Raw genomic sequence first — 17,846 nt, forward strand, 5'->3', positions numbered from 1 at the left:
AGGTTCCGTTGTTGCCAAGGGTGAAGCAAGTGGCCATGACTGTTGATGCTCCCGTAGCTCGCGTGGCTGGCATGGTTTGTGTGGCTTGTGTGGCTCTGGGTCTGGCTGCAGGTTCCGTTGTTGGCAAGGACAGACCTGGTGGCCATGACTGTTGATGCTCACGTAGCTTGCGTGGCTGGCGTGGCTTGTGTGGCTTGTGTGGTGCCAGGTCTGGCTGCAGGTTCCGTTGTTGCCAAGGCCGAAGCAAGTGGCCATGACTGTTGATGCTCATGTAGTTCGCGTGGCTGGCGCGGCTGGCGTGGCTGGCGTGGCTGTGGATCTGGCTGCAGGTTCCGTTGTTGCCGAGGGCTGACCCAGTGGCCATGACTGGTGATGCTCACGTAGCTTGCGTGGCTGGCGTTGCATGTGTGGCTTGTGTGGTGCTGGGTCTGGCTGCAGGTTCCGTTGTTGCCAAGGGCGAAGCAAGTGGCCATGACTGTTGATGCGCGTGTGGCTGGCGTGGCTGGCGTGGCTTGTGTGGCTTGTGTGGCTCTGAGTCTGGCTGCAGGTTCCATTGTTGCCGACGGCAGCGCTGGTGGCCGTGACTGTTGATGCTCGTGTAGCTAACGTGGCTGGTGTGGCTTGAGTAGCTTGTGTGGCTCTGGGTCTGGCTGCAGGTTCCATTGTTGCCGAGGGCAGACCCGGTGGCCATGACTGTTGATGCTCCCGTAGCTTGCGTGGCTGGCATTGCATGTGAGGCTTGTGTGGTGCTGGGTCTGGCTGCAGGTTCCATTGTTGCCAAGGGCAGACCCGGTGGCCATGACTGTTGATGCTCACATAGCTTGCGTTGCTGGCGTGGCTTTTGTGGCTTGTGTGGTGCTGGGTCTGTCTGTAGGTTCTGTTGTTGCTGACGGCGGTGCTGGTGGCCATGACTGTGGATGCTTGCATAGCTCGTGCGGCTGGCGTGGCTTGAGTAGCTTGTGCAGCTCTGGGTCTGGCTGCAGGTTCCGTTGTTGCCAAGGGCGAAGCAAGTGGCCATGACTGTTGATGCTCGCGTGGCTGGCGTGGCCGGCGTGGCTTGTGTGGCCTGTGTGGCGCTTGGTCTGGCTGCAGGTTCCGTTGTTGCCGAGGGCGGCGCTGGCGGCCGTGTGCCGGGTGCGGGGGGCATTGGGGCAGGGCAGGAAGGCGCTGGCGTGTGCTGGAGAGCGCTGCTGTGGGGCTGAGGGGTGCCTACGGCCATACCACCCTGAGAACGCCCGATCTCGTCTGATCTCGGAAGCTAAGCAGGGTCGGGCCCGGTTAGTACTTGGATGGGAGACCGCCTGGGAATACCGGGTGCTGTAGGCTTCTTTTGCTGTCTTCCGGGGACTGCGACAGAGGTGCCTTGTTTTGTTTGGGCACATGAGCAAAGGGGCACGAGGGCAACGGTGGCCGTGGCTCGCGTGGCTCATGGGGCTTGTGTGGCTGGCGTGGCTTGTGTGGCTCTGGGTCTGGCTGCAGGTTCCGTTGTTGCCGCGGGCAGACCTGGTGGCCATGACTGTTGATGCTCACGTAGCTTTTGTAGCTTGCGCGGCTGGCGTGGCTTGTGTGGCTTGTGTGGTGCTGGGTCTGGCTGCAGGTCCCATTGTTGCCAAGGGCAGACCCCGTGGCCATGACTGTTGATGCTCCCGTAGCTTGTGTGGCTGGCGTGGCTTGTGTGGTGCCAGGTCTGGCTGCAGGTTCCGTTGTTGCCAAGGCCGAAGCAAGTGGCCATGACTGTTGATGCTCGTGTGGCTCACGTGGCTGGCGTGGCTTGTGTGGCTTGTGTGGCTCTGGGTCTGGCTGCAGGTTCCATTGTTGCCAAGGGCAGACCCGGTGGCCATGACTGTTGATGCTCCCGTAGCTTGCGTGGCTTTTGTGGCTTGTGTGGTGCTGGGTCTGTCTGTAGGTTCTGTTGTTGCCGACGGCGGCGCTGGTGTCCACGACTGTGGATGCTTGCATAGCTCGTGCGGCTGGCGTGGCTTGTGTGGGTCCAGGTCTGGCTGCAGGTTCCACTGTTGCCGAGGACAGACCTGGTGGCCATGACTGTTGATGCTCGCGTGCCTGGCGTGGCTTGTGTGGCTTGCGTGGTGCTTGGTCTGGATGCAGGTGCCGTTGTTGCCAAGGCCGAAGCAAGTGGCCATGACTGTTGATGCTCACGTAGTTCGCGTGGCCGGCGGGGCTTGTGAGGCTTGTGTGGCTCTGGGTCCAGCTGCAGGTTCCGTTGTTGCCGACGGCGGCGCTGGTGGCCGTGACTGTTGATGCTCCCGTGGCTGGCGTGGTTTGAGTTGCTTGTGTGGCTCTGGGTCTGGCTGCAGGTTCCGTTGTTGCCGCGGGCAGACCTGGTGGCCATGACTGTTGATGCTCACGTAGCTCACGTGGCTGGCGTGGCTTGTGTGGCTTGTGTGGTGCTGGGTCTGGCTGCAGGTCCCATTGTTGCCAAGGGCAGACCCGGTGGCCATGACTGTTGATGCTCCCGTAGCTTGCGTGGCTGGCGTGGCTTGTGTGGTGCCAGGTCTGGCTGCAGGTTCCGTTGTTGCCAAGGCCGAAGCAAGTGGCCATGACTGTTGATGCTCATGTAGTTCGCGTGGCTGGCGTGGCTGTGGGTCTGGCTGCAGGTTCCGTTGTTGCCGAGGGCAGACCTGGTGGCCGTGACTGTTGATGCTCACGTAGCTTGCGTGGCTGGCGTTGCATTTGTGGCTTGTGTGGTGCTGGGTCTGGCTGCAGGTTCTGTTGTTGCAAAGGCCAAAGCAAGTGGCCATGACTGTTGATGCTCCCGTAGCTTGCGTAGCTTGCGTGGCCGGCGTGGCTTGTGTGGCTTGTGTGGCTCTGGGTCTGGCTGCAGGTTCCGTTGTTGCCGCGGGCAGACCTGGTGGCCGTGACTGTTGATGCTCCCGTAGCTTTTGTAGCTTGCGCGGCTGGCGTGGCTTGTGTGGCTTGTGTGGTGCTGGGTCTGGCTGCAGGTTCCGTTGTTGCCAAGGGTGAAGCAAGTGGCCATGACTGTTGATGCTCCCGTAGCTCGCGTGGCTGGCATGGTTTGAGTTGCTTGTGTGGCTCTGGGTCTGGCTGCAGGTTCCGTTGTTGGCAAGGACAGACCTGGTGGCCATGACTGTTGATGCTCACGTAGCTTGCGTGGCTGGCGTGGCTTGTGTGGCTTGTGTGGTGCCAGGTCTGGCTGCAGGTTCCGTTGTTGCCAAGGCCGAAGCAAGTGGCCATGACTGTTGATGCTCATGTAGTTCGCGTGGCTGGCGCGGCTGGCGTGGCTGGCGTGGCTGTGGATCTGGCTGCAGGTTCCGTTGTTGCCGAGGGCTGACCCAGTGGCCATGACTGGTGATGCTCACGTAGCTTGCGTGGCTGGCGTTGCATGTGTGGCTTGTGTGGTGCTGGGTCTGGCTGCAGGTTCCGTTGTTGCCAAGGGCGAAGCAAGTGGCCATGACTGTTGATGCGCGTGTGGCTGGCGTGGCTTGTGTGGCTTGTGTGGCTCTGAGTCTGGCTGCAGGTTCCATTGTTGCCGACGGCAGCGCTGGTGGCCGTGACTGGTGATGCTCGTGTAGCTAACGTGGCTGGTGTGGCTTGAGTAGCTTGTGTGGCTCTGGGTCTGGCTGCAGGTTCCATTGTTGCCGAGGGCAGACCCGGTGGCCATGACTGTTGATGCTCCCGTAGCTTGCGTGGCTGGCATTGCATGTGAGGCTTGTGTGGTGCTGGGTCTGGCTGCAGGTTCCATTGTTGCCAAGGGCAGACCCGGTGGCCATGACTGTTGATGCTCACATAGCTTGCGTTGCTGGCGTGGCTTTTGTGGCTTGTGTGGTGCTGGGTCTGTCTGTAGGTTCTGTTGTTGCTGACGGCGGTGCTGGTGGCCATGACTGTGGATGCTTGCATAGCTCGTGCGGCTGGCGTGGCTTGAGTAGCTTGTGCAGCTCTGGGTCTGGCTGCAGGTTCCGTTGTTGCCAAGGGCGAAGCAAGTGGCCATGACTGTTGATGCTCGCGTGGCTGGCGTGGCCGGCGTGGCTTGTGTGGCCTGTGTGGCGCTTGGTCTGGCTGCAGGTTCCGTTGTTGCCGAGGGCGGCGCTGGCGGCCGTGTGCCGGGTGCGGGGGGCATTGGGGCAGGGCAGGAAGGCGCTGGCGTGTGCTGGAGAGCGCTGCTGTGGGGCTGAGGGGTGCCTACGGCCATACCACCCTGAGAACGCCCGATCTCGTCTGATCTCGGAAGCTAAGCAGGGTCGGGCCCGGTTAGTACTTGGATGGGAGACCACCTGGGAATACCGGGTGCTGTAGGCTTCTTTTGCTGTCTTCCGGGGACTGCGACAGAGGTGCCTTGTTTTGTTTGGGCACATGAGCAAAGGGGCACGAGGGCCACGGTGGCCGTGGCTCGCGTGGCTCATGGGGCTTGTGTGGCTGGCGTGGCTTGTGTGGCTCTGGGTCTGGCTGCAGGTTCCGTTGTTGCCGCGGGCAGACCTGGTGGCCATGACTGTTGATGCTCACGTAGCTTTTGTAGCTTGCGCGGCTGGCGTGGCTTGTGTGGCTTGTGTGGTGCTGGGTCTGGCTGCAGGTCCCATTGTTGCCAAGGGCAGACCCCGTGGCCATGACTGTTGATGCTCCCGTAGCTTGTGTGGCTGGCGTGGCTTGTGTGGTGCCAGGTCTGGCTGCAGGTTCCGTTGTTGCCAAGGCCGAAGCAAGTGGCCATGACTGTTGATGCTCGTGTGGCTCACGTGGCTGGCGTGGCTTGTGTGGCTTGTGTGGCTCTGGGTCTGGCTGCAGGTTCCATTGTTGCCAAGGGCAGACCCGGTGGCCATGACTGTTGATGCTCCCGTAGCTTGCGTGGCTTTTGTGGCTTGTGTGGTGCTGGGTCTGTCTGTAGGTTCTGTTGTTGCCGACGGCGGCGCTGGTGTCCACGACTGTGGATGCTTGCATAGCTCGTGCGGCTGGCGTGGCTTGTGTGGGTCCAGGTCTGGCTGCAGGTTCCACTGTTGCCGAGGACAGACCTGGTGGCCATGACTGTTGATGCTCGCGTGCCTGGCGTGGCTTGTGTGGCTTGCGTGGTGCTTGGTCTGGATGCAGGTGCTGTTGTTGCCAAGGCCGAAGCAAGTGGCCATGACTGTTGATGCTCACGTAGTTCGCGTGGCCGGCGGGGCTTGTGAGGCTTGTGTGGCTCTGGGTCCAGCTGCAGGTTCCGTTGTTGCCGACGGCGGCGCTGGTGGCCGTGACTGTTGATGCTCCCGTAGCTCGCGTGGCTGGCGTGGTTTGAGTGGCTTGTGTGGCTCTGGGTCTGGCTGCAGGTTCCGTTGTTGCCGCGGGCAGACCTGGTGGCCATGACTGTTGATGCTCACGTAGCTCACGTGGCTGGCGTGGCTTGTGTGGCTTGTGTGGTGCTGGGTCTGGCTGCAGGTCCCATTGTTGCCAAGGGCAGACCCCGTGGCCATGACTGTTGATGCTCCCGTAGCTTGCGTGGCTGGCGTGGCTTGTGTGGTGCCAGGTCTGGCTGCAGGTTCCGTTGTTGCCAAGGCCGAAGCAAGTGGCCATGACTGTTGATGCTCATGTAGTTCGCGTGGCTGGCGTGGCTGTGGGTCTGGCTGCAGGTTCCGTTGTTGCCGAGGGCAGACCTGGTGGCCATGACTGTTGATGCTCACGTAGCTTGCGTGGCTGGCGTTGCATTTGTGGCTTGTGTGGTGCTGGGTCTGGCTGCAGGTTCTGTTGTTGCAAAGGCCAAAGTAAGTGGCCATGACTGTTGATGCTCCCGTAGCTTGCGTAGCTTGCGTGGCCGGCGTGGCTTGTGTGGCTTGTGTGGCTCTGGGTCTGGCTGCAGGTTCCGTTGTTGCCGCGGGCAGACCTGGTGGCCGTGACTGTTGATGCTCCCGTAGCTTTTGTAGCTTGCGCGGCTGGCGTGGCTTGTGTGGCTTGTGTGGTGCTGGGTCTGGCTGCAGGTTCCGTTGTTGCCAAGGGTGAAGCAAGTGGCCATGACTGTTGATGCTCCCGTAGCTCGCGTGGCTGGCATGGTTTGAGTTGCTTGTGTGGCTCTGGGTCTGGCTGCAGGTTCCGTTGTTGGCAAGGACAGACCTGGTGGCCATGACTGTTGATGCTCCCGTAGCTTGCGTGGCTGGCGTGGCTTGTGTGGCTTGTGTGGTGCCAGGTCTGGCTGCAGGTTCCGTTGTTGCCAAGGCCGAAGCAAGTGGCCATGACTGTTGATGCTCATGTAGTTCGCGTGGCTGGCGCGGCTGGCGTGGCTGGCGTGGCTGTGGATCTGGCTGCAGGTTCCGTTGTTGCCGAGGGCTGACCCAGTGGCCATGACTGGTGATGCTCACGTAGCTTGCGTGGCTGGCGTTGCATGTGTGGCTTGTGTGGTGCTGGGTCTGGCTGCAGGTTCCGTTGTTGCCAAGGGCGAAGCAAGTGGCCACGACTGTTGATGCGCGTGTGGCTGGCGTGGCTTGTGTGGCTTGTGTGGCTCTGAGTCTGGCTGCAGGTTCCATTGTTGCCGACGGCAGCGCTGGTGGCCGTGACTGGTGATGCTCGTGTAGCTAACGTGGCTGGTGTGGCTTGAGTAGCTTGTGTGGCTCTGGGTCTGGCTGCAGGTTCCATTGTTGCCGAGGGCAGACCCGGTGGCCATGACTGTTGATGCTCCCGTAGCTTGCGTGGCTGGCATTGCATGTGAGGCTTGTGTGGTGCTGGGTCTGGCTGCAGGTTCCATTGTTGCCAAGGGCAGACCCGGTGGCCATGACTGTTGATGCTCACATAGCTTGCGTTGCTGGCGTGGCTTTTGTGGCTTGTGTGGTGCTGGGTCTGTCTGTAGGTTCTGTTGTTGCTGACGGCGGTGCTGGTGGCCATGACTGTGGATGCTTGCATAGCTCGTGCGGCTGGCGTGGCTTGAGTAGCTTGTGCAGCTCTGGGTCTGGCTGCAGGTTCCGTTGTTGCCAAGGGCGAAGCAAGTGGCCATGACTGTTGATGCTCGCGTGGCTGGCGTGGCCGGCGTGGCTTGTGTGGCCTGTGTGGCGCTTGGTCTGGCTGCAGGTTCCGTTGTTGCCGAGGGCGGCGCTGGCGGCCGTGTGCCGGGTGCGGGGGGCATTGGGGCAGGGCAGGAAGGCGCTGGCGTGTGCTGGAGAGCGCTGCTGTGGGGCTGAGGGGTGCCTACGGCCATACCACCCTGAGAACGCCCGATCTCGTCTGATCTCGGAAGCTAAGCAGGGTCGGGCCCGGTTAGTACTTGGATGGGAGACCGCCTGGGAATACCGGGTGCTGTAGGCTTCTTTTGCTGTCTTCCGGGGACTGCGACAGAGGTGCCTTGTTTTGTTTGGGCACATGAGCAAAGGGGCACGAGGGCAACGGTGGCCGTGGCTCGCGTGGCTCATGGGGCTTGTGTGGCTGGCGTGGCTTGTGTGGCTTGTGTGGCGCTGGGTCTGGCTGCAGGTTCCGTTGTTGCCGAGGGCAGACCTGGTGGCCATGACTGTTGATGCTCACGTAGCTCACATGGCTGGCGTGGCTTGTGTGGCTTGTGTGGCTCTGGGTCTGGCTACAGGTTCCGTTGTTGGCAAGGACAGACCAGGTGGCCATGAGTGTTGATGCTCCCGTAGCTCACATGGCTGGCGTGGCTTTTGTCGCTTGTGTGGTGCCAGGTCTGGCTGCAGGTTCTGTTGTTGCCGACGGCGGCGCTGGTGGCCATGAATGTTGATGTTTGCATAGCTCGTGCGGCTGGCGTGGCTCATGTGGATTGTGTGGTGCCAGGTCTGGCTGCAGGTTCCGTTGTTGCCAAGGGTGAAGCAAGTGGCCATGACTGTTGATGCTCATGTAGTTCGCGTGGCCGGCGTTGCTTGTGTGGCTCTGGGTCTGCCTGCAGGTGCCATTGTTGCCGAGGGCTGACCCGGTGGCCATGACTGTGGATGCTCACGTAGCTCACGTGGCTGGCGTGGTTCGAGTAGCTTGTGCAGCTCTGGGTCTGGCTGCAGGTTCCGTTGTTGCCAAGGGCGAAGCAAGTGGCCATGACTGTTGATGCTCGCGTGGCTGGCGTGGCCGGCGTGGCTTGTGTGGCCTGTGTGGCGCTTGGTCTGGCTGCAGGTTCCGTTGTTGCCGAGGGCGGCGCTGGCGGCCGTGTGCCGGGTGCGGGGGGCATTGGGGCAGGGCAGGAAGGCGCTGGCGTGTGCTGGAGAGCGCTGCTGTGGGGCTGAGGGGTGCCTACGGCCATACCACCCTGAGAACGCCCGATCTCGTCTGATCTCGGAAGCTAAGCAGGGTCGGGCCCGGTTAGTACTTGGATGGGAGACCGCCTGGGAATACCGGGTGCTGTAGGCTTCTTTTGCTGTCTTCCGGGGACTGCGACAGAGGTGCCTTGTTTTGTTTGGGCACATGAGCAAAGGGGCACGAGGGCAACGGTGGCCGTGGCTCGCGTGGCTCATGGGGCTTGTGTGGCTGGCGTGGCTTGTGTGGCTCTGGGTCTGGCTGCAGGTTCCGTTGTTGCCGCGGGCAGACCTGGTGGCCATGACTGTTGATGCTCACGTAGCTTTTGTAGCTTGCGCGGCTGGCGTGGCTTGTGTGGCTTGTGTGGTGCTGGGTCTGGCTGCAGGTCCCATTGTTGCCAAGGGCAGACCCCGTGGCCATGACTGTTGATGCTCCCGTAGCTTGTGTGGCTGGCGTGGCTTGTGTGGTGCCAGGTCTGGCTGCAGGTTCCGTTGTTGCCAAGGCCGAAGCAAGTGGCCATGACTGTTGATGCTCGTGTGGCTCACGTGGCTGGCGTGGCTTGTGTGGCTTGTGTGGCTCTGGGTCTGGCTGCAGGTTCCATTGTTGCCAAGGGCAGACCCGGTGGCCATGACTGTTGATGCTCCCGTAGCTTGCGTGGCTTTTGTGGCTTGTGTGGTGCTGGGTCTGTCTGTAGGTTCTGTTGTTGCCGACGGCGGCACTGGTGTCCACGACTGTGGATGCTTGCATAGCTCGTGCGGCTGGCGTGGCTTGTGTGGGTCCAGGTCTGGCTGCAGGTTCCACTGTTGCCGAGGACAGACCTGGTGGCCATGACTGTTGATGCTCGCGTGCCTGGCGTGGCTTGTGTGGCTTGCGTGGTGCTTGGTCTGGATGCAGGTGCCGTTGTTGCCAAGGCCGAAGCAAGTGGCCATGACTGTTGATGCTCACGTAGTTCGCGTGGCCGGCGGGGCTTGTGAGGCTTGTGTGGCTCTGGGTCCAGCTGCAGGTTCCGTTGTTGCCGACGGCGGCGCTGGTGGCCGTGAGTGTTGATGCTCCCGTAGCTCGCGTGGCTGGCGTGGTTTGAGTTGCTTGTGTGGCTCTGGGTCTGGCTGCAGGTTCCGTTGTTGCCGCGGGCAGACCTGGTGGCCATGACTGTTGATGCTCACGTAGCTCACGTGGCTGGCGTGGCTTGTGTGGCTTGTGTGGTGCTGGGTCTGGCTGCAGGTCCCATTGTTGCCAAGGGCAGACCCGGTGGCCATGACTGTTGATGCTCCCGTAGCTTGCGTGGCTGGCGTGGCTTGTGTGGTGCCAGGTCTGGCTGCAGGTTCCGTTGTTGGCAAGGCCGAAGCAAGTGGCCATGACTGTTGATGCTCATGTAGTTCGCGTGGCTGGCGTGGCTGTGGGTCTGGCTGCAGGTTCCGTTGTTGCCGAGGGCAGACCTGGTGGCCGTGACTGTTGATGCTCACGTAGCTTGCGTGGCTGGCGTTGCATTTGTGGCTTGTGTGGTGCTGGGTCTGGCTGCAGGTTCTGTTGTTGCAAAGGCCAAAGCAAGTGGCCATGACTGTTGATGCTCCCGTAGCTTGCGTAGCTTGCGTGGCCGGCGTGGCTTGTGTGGCTTGTGTGGCTTGTGTGGCTCTGGGTCTGGCTGCAGGTTCCGTTGTTGCCGCGGGCAGACCTGGTGGCCGTGACTGTTGATGCTCCCGTAGCTTTTGTAGCTTGCGCGGCTGGCGTGGCTTGTGTGGCTTGTGTGGTGCTGGGTCTGGCTGCAGGTTCCGTTGTTGCCAAGGGTGAAGCAAGTGGCCATGACTGTTGATGCTCCCGTAGCTCGCGTGGCTGGCATGGTTTGTGTGGCTTGTGTGGCTCTGGGTCTGGCTGCAGGTTCCGTTGTTGGCAAGGACAGACCTGGTGGCCATGACTGTTGATGCTCCCGTAGCTTGCGTGGCTGGCGTGGCTTGTGTGGCTTGTGTGGTGCCAGGTCTGGCTGCAGGTTCCGTTGTTGCCAAGGCCGAAGCAAGTGGCCATGACTGTTGATGCTCATGTAGTTCGCGTGGCTGGCGCGGCTGGCGTGGCTGGCGTGGCTGGCGTGGCTGTGGATCTGGCTGCAGGTTCCGTTGTTGCCGAGGGCTGACCCAGTGGCCATGACTGGTGATGCTCACGTAGCTTGCGTGGCTGGCGTTGCATGTGTGGCTTGTGTGGTGCTGGGTCTGGCTGCAGGTTCCGTTGTTGCCAAGGCCGAAGCAAGTGGCCATGACTGTTGATGCGCGTGTGGCTGGCGTGGCTGGCGTGGCTTGTGTGGCTTGTGTGGCTCTGAGTCTGGCTGCAGGTTCCATTGTTGCCGACGGCAGCGCTGGTGGCCGTGACTGTTGATGCTCGTGTAGCTAACGTGGCTGGTGTGGCTTGAGTAGCTTGTGTGGCTCTGGGTCTGGCTGCAGGTTCCATTGTTGCCGAGGGCAGACCCGGTGGCCATGACTGTTGATGCTCCCGTAGCTTGCGTGGCTGGCATTGCATGTGAGGCTTGTGTGGTGCTGGGTCTGGCTGCAGGTTCCATTGTTGCCAAGGGCAGACCCGGTGGCCATGACTGTTGATGCTCACATAGCTTGCGTTGCTGGCGTGGCTTTTGTGGCTTGTGTGGTGCTGGGTCTGTCTGTAGGTTCTGTTGTTGCTGACGGCGGTGCTGGTGGCCATGACTGTGGATGCTTGCATAGCTCGTGCGGCTGGCGTGGCTTGAGTAGCTTGTGCAGCTCTGGGTCTGGCTGCAGGTTCTGTTGTTGCAAAGGCCAAAGCAAGTGGCCATGACTGTTGATGCTCGCGTGGCTGGCGTGGCCGGCGTGGCTTGTGTGGCCTGTGTGGCGCTTGGTCTGGCTGCAGGTTCCGTTGTTGCCGAGGGCGGCGCTGGCGGCCGTGTGCCGGGTGCGGGGGGCATTGGGGCAGGGCAGGAAGGCGCTGGCATGTGCTGGAGAGCGCTGCTGTGGGGCTGAGGGGTGCCTACGGCCATACCACCCTGAGAACGCCCGATCTCGTCTGATCTCGGAAGCTAAGCAGGGTCGGGCCCGGTTAGTACTTGGATGGGAGACCGCCTGGGAATACCGGGTGCTGTAGGCTTCTTTTGCTGTCTTCCGGGGACTGCGACAGAGGTGCCTTGTTTTGTTTGGGCACATGAGCAAAGGGGCACGAGGGCAACGGTGGCCGTGGCTCGCGTGGCTCATGGGGCTTGTGTGGCTGGCGTGGCTTGTGTGGCTTGTGTGGCGCTGGGTCTGGCTGCAGGTTCCGTTGTTGCCGCGGGCAGACCTGGTGGCCATGACTGTTGATGCTCACGTAGCTCACATGGCTGGCGTGGCTTGTGTGGCTTGTGTGGCTCTGGGTCTGGCTACAGGTTCCGTTGTTGGCAAGGACAGACCAGGTGGCCATGAGTGTTGATGCTCCCGTAGCTCACATGGCTGGCGTGGCTTTTGTCGCTTGTGTGGTGCCAGGTCTGGCTGCAGGTTCTGTTGTTGCCGACGGCGGCGCTGGTGGCCATGAATGTTGATGTTTGCATAGCTCGTGCGGCTGGCGTGGCTCATGTGGATTGTGTGGTGCCAGGTCTGGCTGCAGGTTCCGTTGTTGCCAAGGGTGAAGCAAGTGGCCATGACTGTTGATGCTCATGTAGTTCGCGTGGCCGGCGTTGCTTGTGTGGCTCTGGGTCTGCCTGCAGGTGCCATTGTTGCCGAGGGCTGACCCGGTGGCCATGACTGTGGATGCTCACGTAGCTCACGTGGCTGGCGTGGTTCGAGTAGCTTGTGCAGCTCTGGGTCTGGCTGCAGGTTCCGTTGTTGCCAAGGGCGAAGCAAGTGGCCATGACTGTTGATGCTCGCGTGGCTGGCGTGGCCGGCGTGGCTTGTGTGGCCTGTGTGGCGCTTGGTCTGGCTGCAGGTTCCGTTGTTGCCGAGGGCGGCGCTGGCGGCCGTGTGCCGGGTGCGGGGGGCATTGGGGCAGGGCAGGAAGGCGCTGGCGTGTGCTGGAGAGCGCTGCTGTGGGGCTGAGGGGTGCCTACGGCCATACCACCCTGAGAACGCCCGATCTCGTCTGATCTCGGAAGCTAAGCAGGGTCAGGCCCGGTTAGTACTTGGATGGGAGACCGCCTGGGAATACCGGGTGCTGTAGGCTTCTTTTGCTGTCTTCCGGGGACTGCGACAGAGGTGCCTTGTTTTGTTTGGGCACATGAGCAAAGGGGCACGAGGGCCACGGTGGCCGTGGCTCGCGTGGCTCATGGGGCTTGTGTGGCTGGCGTGGCTTGTGTGGCGCTGGGTCTGGCTGCAGGTTCCGTTGTTGCCGCGGGCAGACCTGGTGGCCATGACTGTTGATGCTCACGTAGCTTTTGTAGCTTGCGCGGCTGGCGTGGCTTGTGTGGCTTCTGTGGTGCTGGGTCTGGCTGCAGGTCCCATTGTTGCCAAGGGCAGACCCCGTGGCCATGACTGTTGATGCTCCCGTAGCTTGTGTGGCTGGCGTGGCTTGTGTGGTGCCAGGTCTGGCTGCAGGTTCTGTTGTTGCCGACGGCGGCGCTGGTGGCCATGAATGTTGATGTTTGCATAGCTCGTGCGGCTGGCGTGGCTCATGTGGATTGTGTGGTGCCAGGTCTGGCTGCAGGTTCCGTTGTTGCCAAGGGTGAAGCAAGTGGCCATGACTGTTGATGCTCATGTAGTTCGCGTGGCCGGCGTTGCTTGTGTGGCTCTGGGTCTGCCTGCAGGTGCCATTGTTGCCGAGGGCTGACCCGGTGGCCATGACTGTGGATGCTCACGTAGCTCACGTGGCTGGCGTGGTTCGAGTAGCTTGTGCAGCTCTGGGTCTGGCTGCAGGTTCCGTTGTTGCCAAGGGCGAAGCAAGTGGCCATGACTGTTGATGCTCGCGTGGCTGGCGTGGCCGGCGTGGCTTGTGTGGCCTGTGTGGCGCTTGGTCTGGCTGCAGGTTCCGTTGTTGCCGAGGGCGGCGCTGGCGGCCGTGTGCCGGGTGCGGGGGGCATTGGGGCAGGGCAGGAAGGCGCTGGCGTGTGCTGGAGAGCGCTGCTGTGGGGCTGAGGGGTGCCTACGGCCATACCACCCTGAGAACGCCCGATCTCGTCTGATCTCGGAAGCTAAGCAGGGTCGGGCCCGGTTAGTACTTGGATGGGAGACCGCCTGGGAATACCGGGTGCTGTAGGCTTCTTTTGCTGTCTTCCGGGGACTGCGACAGAGGTGCCTTGTTTTGTTTGGGCACATGAGCAAAGGGGCACGAGGGCCACGGTGGCCGTGGCTCGCGTGGCTCATGGGGCTTGTGTGGCTGGCGTGGCTTGTGTGGCTCTGGGTCTGGCTGCAGGTTCCGTTGTTGCCGCGGGCAGACCTGGTGGCCATGACTGTTGATGCTCACGTAGCTTTTGTAGCTTGCGCGGCTGGCGTGGCTTGTGTGGCTTGTGTGGTGCTGGGTCTGGCTGCAGGTCCCATTGTTGCCAAGGGCAGACCCCGTGGCCATGACTGTTGATGCTCCCGTAGCTTGTGTGGCTGGCGTGGCTTGTGTGGTGCCAGCTCTGGCTGCAGGTTCCGTTGTTGCCAAGGCCGAAGCAAGTGGCCATGACTGTTGATGCTCGTGTGGCTCACGTGGCTGGCGTGGCTTGTGTGGCTTGTGTGGCTCTGGGTCTGGCTGCAGGTTCCATTGTTGCCAAGGGCAGACCCGGTGGCCATGACTGTTGATGCTCCCGTAGCTTGCGTGGCTTTTGTGGCTTGTGTGGTGCTGGGTCTGTCTGTAGGTTCTGTTGTTGCCGACGGCGGCGCTGGTGTCCACGACTGTGGATGCTTGCATAGCTCGTGCGGCTGGCGTGGCTTGTGTGGGTCCAGGTCTGGCTGCAGGTTCCACTGTTGCCGAGGACAGACCTGGTGGCCATGACTGTTGATGCTCGCGTGCCTGGCGTGGCTTGTGTGGCTTGCGTGGTGCTTGGTCTGGATGCAGGTGCCGTTGTTGCCAAGGCCGAAGCAAGTGGCCATGACTGTTGATGCTCACGTAGTTCGCGTGGCCGGCGGGGCTTGTGAGGCTTGTGTGGCTCTGGGTCCAGCTGCAGGTTCCGTTGTTGCCGACGGCGGCGCTGGTGGCCGTGACTGTTGATGCTCCCGTAGCTCGCGTGGCTGGCGTGGTTTGAGTGGCTTGTGTGGCTCTGGGTCTGGCTGCAGGTTCCGTTGTTGGCAAGGACAGACCTGGTGGCCATGACTGTTGATGCTCACGTAGCTTGCGTGGCTGGCGTGGCTTGTGTGGCTTGTGTGGTGCCAGGTCTGGCTGCAGGTTCCGTTGTTGCCAAGGCCGAAGCAAGTGGCCATGACTGTTGATGCTCATGTAGTTCGCGTGGCTGGCGCGGCTGGCGTGGCTGGCGTGGCTGTGGATCTGGCTGCAGGTTCCGTTGTTGCCGAGGGCTGACCCAGTGGCCATGACTGGTGATGCTCACGTAGCTTGCGTGGCTGGCGTTGCATGTGTGGCTTGTGTGGTGCTGGGTCTGGCTGCAGGTTCCGTTGTTGCCAAGGCCGAAGCAAGTGGCCATGACTGTTGATGCTCATGTAGTTCGCGTGGCTGGCGCGGCTGGCGTGGCTGGCGTGGCTCTGAGTCTGGCTGCAGGTTCCATTGTTGCCGACGGCAGCGCTGGTGGCCGTGACTGTTGATGCTCGTGTAGCTAACGTGGCTGGTGTGGCTTGAGTAGCTTGTGTGGCTCTGGGTCTGGCTGCAGGTTCCATTGTTGCCGAGGGCAGACCCGGTGGCCATGACTGTTGATGCTCCCGTAGCTTGCGTGGCTGGCATTGCATGTGAGGCTTGTGTGGTGCTGGGTCTGGCTGCAGGTTCCATTGTTGCCAAGGGCAGACCCGGTGGCCATGACTGTTGATGCTCCCGTAGCTTGCGTGGCTTTTGTGGCTTGTGTGGTGCTGGGTCTGTCTGTAGGTTCTGTTGTTGCCGACGGCGGCGCTGGTGTCCACGACTGTGGATGCTTGCATAGCTCGTGCGGCTGGCGTGGCTTGTGTGGGTCCAGGTCTGGCTGCAGGTTCCACTGTTGCCGAGGACAGACCTGGTGGCCATGACTGTTGATGCTCGCGTGCCTGGCGTGGCTTGTGTGGCTTGCGTGGTGCTTGGTCTGGATGCAGGTGCCGTTGTTGCCAAGGCCGAAGCAAGTGGCCATGACTGTTGATGCTCACGTAGTTCGCGTGGCCGGCGGGGCTTGTGAGGCTTGTGTGGCTCTGGGTCCAGCTGCAGGTTCCGTTGTTGCCGACGGCGGCGCTGGTGGCCGTGACTGTTGATGCTCCCGTAGCTCGCGTGGCTGGCGTGGTTTGAGTTGCTTGTGTGGCTCTGGGTCTGGCTGCAGGTTCCGTTGTTGCCGCGGGCAGACCTGGTGGCCATGACTGTTGATGCTCACGTAGCTCACGTGGCTGGCGTGGCTTGTGTGGCTTGTGTGGTGCTGGGTCTGGCTGCAGGTTCTGTTGTTGCAAAGGCCAAAGCAAGTGGCCATGACTGTTGATGCTCCCGTAGCTTGCGTAGCTTGCGTGGCCGGCGTGGCTTGTGTGGCTTGTGTGGCTCTGGGTCTGGCTGCAGGTTCCGTTGTTGCCGCGGGCAGACCTGGTGGCCGTGACTGTTGATGCTCCCGTAGCTTTTGTAGCTTGCGCGGCTGGCGTGGCTTGTGTGGCTTGTGTGGTGCTGGGTCTGGCTGCAGGTTCCGTTGTTGCCAAGGGTGAAGCAAGTGGCCATGACTGTTGATGCTCCCGTAGCTCGCGTGGCTGGCATGGTTTGAGTGGCTTGTGTGGCTCTGGGTCTGGCTGCAGGTTCCGTTGTTGGCAAGGACAGACCTGGTGGCCATGACTGTTGATGCTCACGTAGCTTGCGTGGCTGGCGTGGCTTGTGTGGCTTGTGTGGTGCCAGGTCTGGCTGCAGGTTCCGTTGTTGCCAAGGCCGAAGCAAGTGGCCATGACTGTTGATGCTCATGTAGTTCGCGTGGCTGGCGCGGCTGGCGTGGCTGGCGTGGCTGGCGTGGCTGTGGATCTGGCTGCAGGTTCCGTTGTTGCCGAGGGCTGACCCAGTGGCCATGACTGGTGATGCTCACGTAGCTTGCGTGGCTGGCGTTGCATGTGTGGCTTGTGTGGTGCTGGGTCTGGCTGCAGGTTCCGTTGTTGCCAAGGCCGAAGCAAGTGGCCATGACTGTTGATGCTCATGTAGTTCGCGTGGCTGGCGCGGCTGGCGCGGCTGGCGTGGCTGGCGTGGCTGGCGTGGCTGTGGATCTGGCTGCAGGTTCCGTTGTTGCCGAGGGCTGACCCGGTGGCCATGACTGGTGATGCTCACGTAGCTTGCGTGGCTGGCGTTGCATGTGTGGCTTGTGTGGCTCTGGGTCTGGCTGCAGGTTCCGTTGTTGCCGCGGGCAGACCTGGTGGCCATGACTGTTGATGCTCACATAGCTTGCGTTGCTGGCGTGGCTTTTGTGGCTTGTGTGGTGCTGGGTCTGTCTGTAGGTTCTGTTGTTGCTGACGGCGGTGCTGGTGGCCATGACTGTGGATGCTTGCATAGCTCGTGCGGCTGGCGTGGCTTGAGTAGCTTGTGCAGCTCTGGGTCTGGCTGCAGGTTCTGTTGTTGCAAAGGCCAAAGCAAGTGGCCATGACTGTTGATGCTCGCGTGGCTGGCGTGGCCGGCGTGGCTTGTGTGGCCTGTGTGGCGCTTGGTCTGGCTGCAGGTTCCGTTGTTGCCGAGGGCGGCGCTGGCGGCCGTGTGCCGGGTGCGGGGGGCATTGGGGCAGGGCAGGAAGGCGCTGGCGTGTGCTGGAGAGCGCTGCTGTGGGGCTGAGGGGTGCCTACGGCCATACCACCCTGAGAACGCCCGATCTCGTCTGATCTCGGAAGCTAAGCAGGGTCGGGCCCGGTTAGTACTTGGATGGGAGACCGCCTGGGAATACCGGGTGCTGTAGGCTTCTTTTGCTGTCTTCCGGGGACTGCGACAGAGGTGCCTTGTTTTGTTTGGGCACATGAGCAAAGGGGCACGAGGGCCACGGTGGCCGTGGCTCGCGTGGCTCATGGGGCTTGTGTGGCTGGCGTGGCTTGTGTGGCTCTGGGTCTGGCTGCAGGTTCCGTTGTTGCCGAGGGCAGACCTGGTGGCCATGACTGTTGATGCTCACGTAGCTTTTGTAGCTTGCGCGGCTGGCGTGGCTTGTGTGGCTTGTGTGGTGCTGGGTCTGGCTGCAGGTCCCATTGTTGCCAAGGGCAGACCCCGTGGCCATGACTGTTGATGCTCCCGTAGCTTGTGTGGCTGGCGTGGCTTGTGTGGTGCCAGCTCTGGCTGCAGGTTCCGTTGTTGCCAAGGCCGAAGCAAGTGGCCATGACTGTTGATGCTCGTGTGGCTCACGTGGCTGGCGTGGCTTGTGTGGCTTGTGTGGCTCTGGGTCTGGCTGCAGGTTCCATTGTTGCCAAGGGCAGACCCGGTGGCCATGACTGTTGATGCTCCCGTAGCTTGCGTGGCTTTTGTGGCTTGTGTGGTGCTGGGTCTGTCTGTAGGTTCTGTTGTTGCCGACGGCGGCGCTGGTGTCCACGACTGTGGATGCTTGCATAGCTCGTGCGGCTGGCGTGGCTTGTGTGGGTCCAGGTCTGGCTGCAGGTTCCACTGTTGCCGAGGACAGACCTGGTGGCCATGACTGTTGATGCTCGCGTGCCTGGCGTGGCTTGTGTGGCTTG

General features: G+C 61.7%; 8 non-coding genes across 8 annotated transcripts; all 8 read left to right on the top strand.

Moving 5' to 3' along the window:
* The first annotated feature begins 1,207 nt into the window (after positions 1–1,207).
* LOC125331271 lies at positions 1,208–1,326 on the top strand. The gene has a single exon (XR_007205970.1). It is a non-coding gene; the product is annotated as a 5S ribosomal RNA (ribosomal RNA).
* A 2,830-nt stretch (positions 1,327–4,156) lies between these two features.
* LOC125331259 lies at positions 4,157–4,275 on the top strand. The gene has a single exon (XR_007205958.1). It is a non-coding gene; the product is annotated as a 5S ribosomal RNA (ribosomal RNA).
* A 2,839-nt stretch (positions 4,276–7,114) lies between these two features.
* LOC125331272 lies at positions 7,115–7,233 on the top strand. Its single transcript, XR_007205971.1, has one exon. It is a non-coding gene; the product is annotated as a 5S ribosomal RNA (ribosomal RNA).
* Positions 7,234–8,155: 922 nt separating this feature from the next.
* On the top strand, positions 8,156–8,274 carry LOC125331273. Its single transcript, XR_007205972.1, has one exon. It is a non-coding gene; the product is annotated as a 5S ribosomal RNA (ribosomal RNA).
* Positions 8,275–11,140: 2,866 nt separating this feature from the next.
* Positions 11,141–11,259, top strand: LOC125331274. The gene has a single exon (XR_007205973.1). It is a non-coding gene; the product is annotated as a 5S ribosomal RNA (ribosomal RNA).
* Positions 11,260–12,181: 922 nt separating this feature from the next.
* On the top strand, positions 12,182–12,300 carry LOC125331242. The gene has a single exon (XR_007205942.1). It is a non-coding gene; the product is annotated as a 5S ribosomal RNA (ribosomal RNA).
* A 913-nt stretch (positions 12,301–13,213) lies between these two features.
* LOC125331275 lies at positions 13,214–13,332 on the top strand. The gene has a single exon (XR_007205974.1). It is a non-coding gene; the product is annotated as a 5S ribosomal RNA (ribosomal RNA).
* Positions 13,333–16,970: 3,638 nt separating this feature from the next.
* Positions 16,971–17,089, top strand: LOC125331276. Its single transcript, XR_007205975.1, has one exon. It is a non-coding gene; the product is annotated as a 5S ribosomal RNA (ribosomal RNA).
* The last annotated feature ends 757 nt before the right edge of the window (positions 17,090–17,846 follow it).

This window comes from Corvus hawaiiensis, chromosome 10 (assembly GCF_020740725.1).
Source record: "Corvus hawaiiensis isolate bCorHaw1 chromosome 10, bCorHaw1.pri.cur, whole genome shotgun sequence".
NCBI lineage: Eukaryota > Metazoa > Chordata > Aves > Passeriformes > Corvidae > Corvus > Corvus hawaiiensis.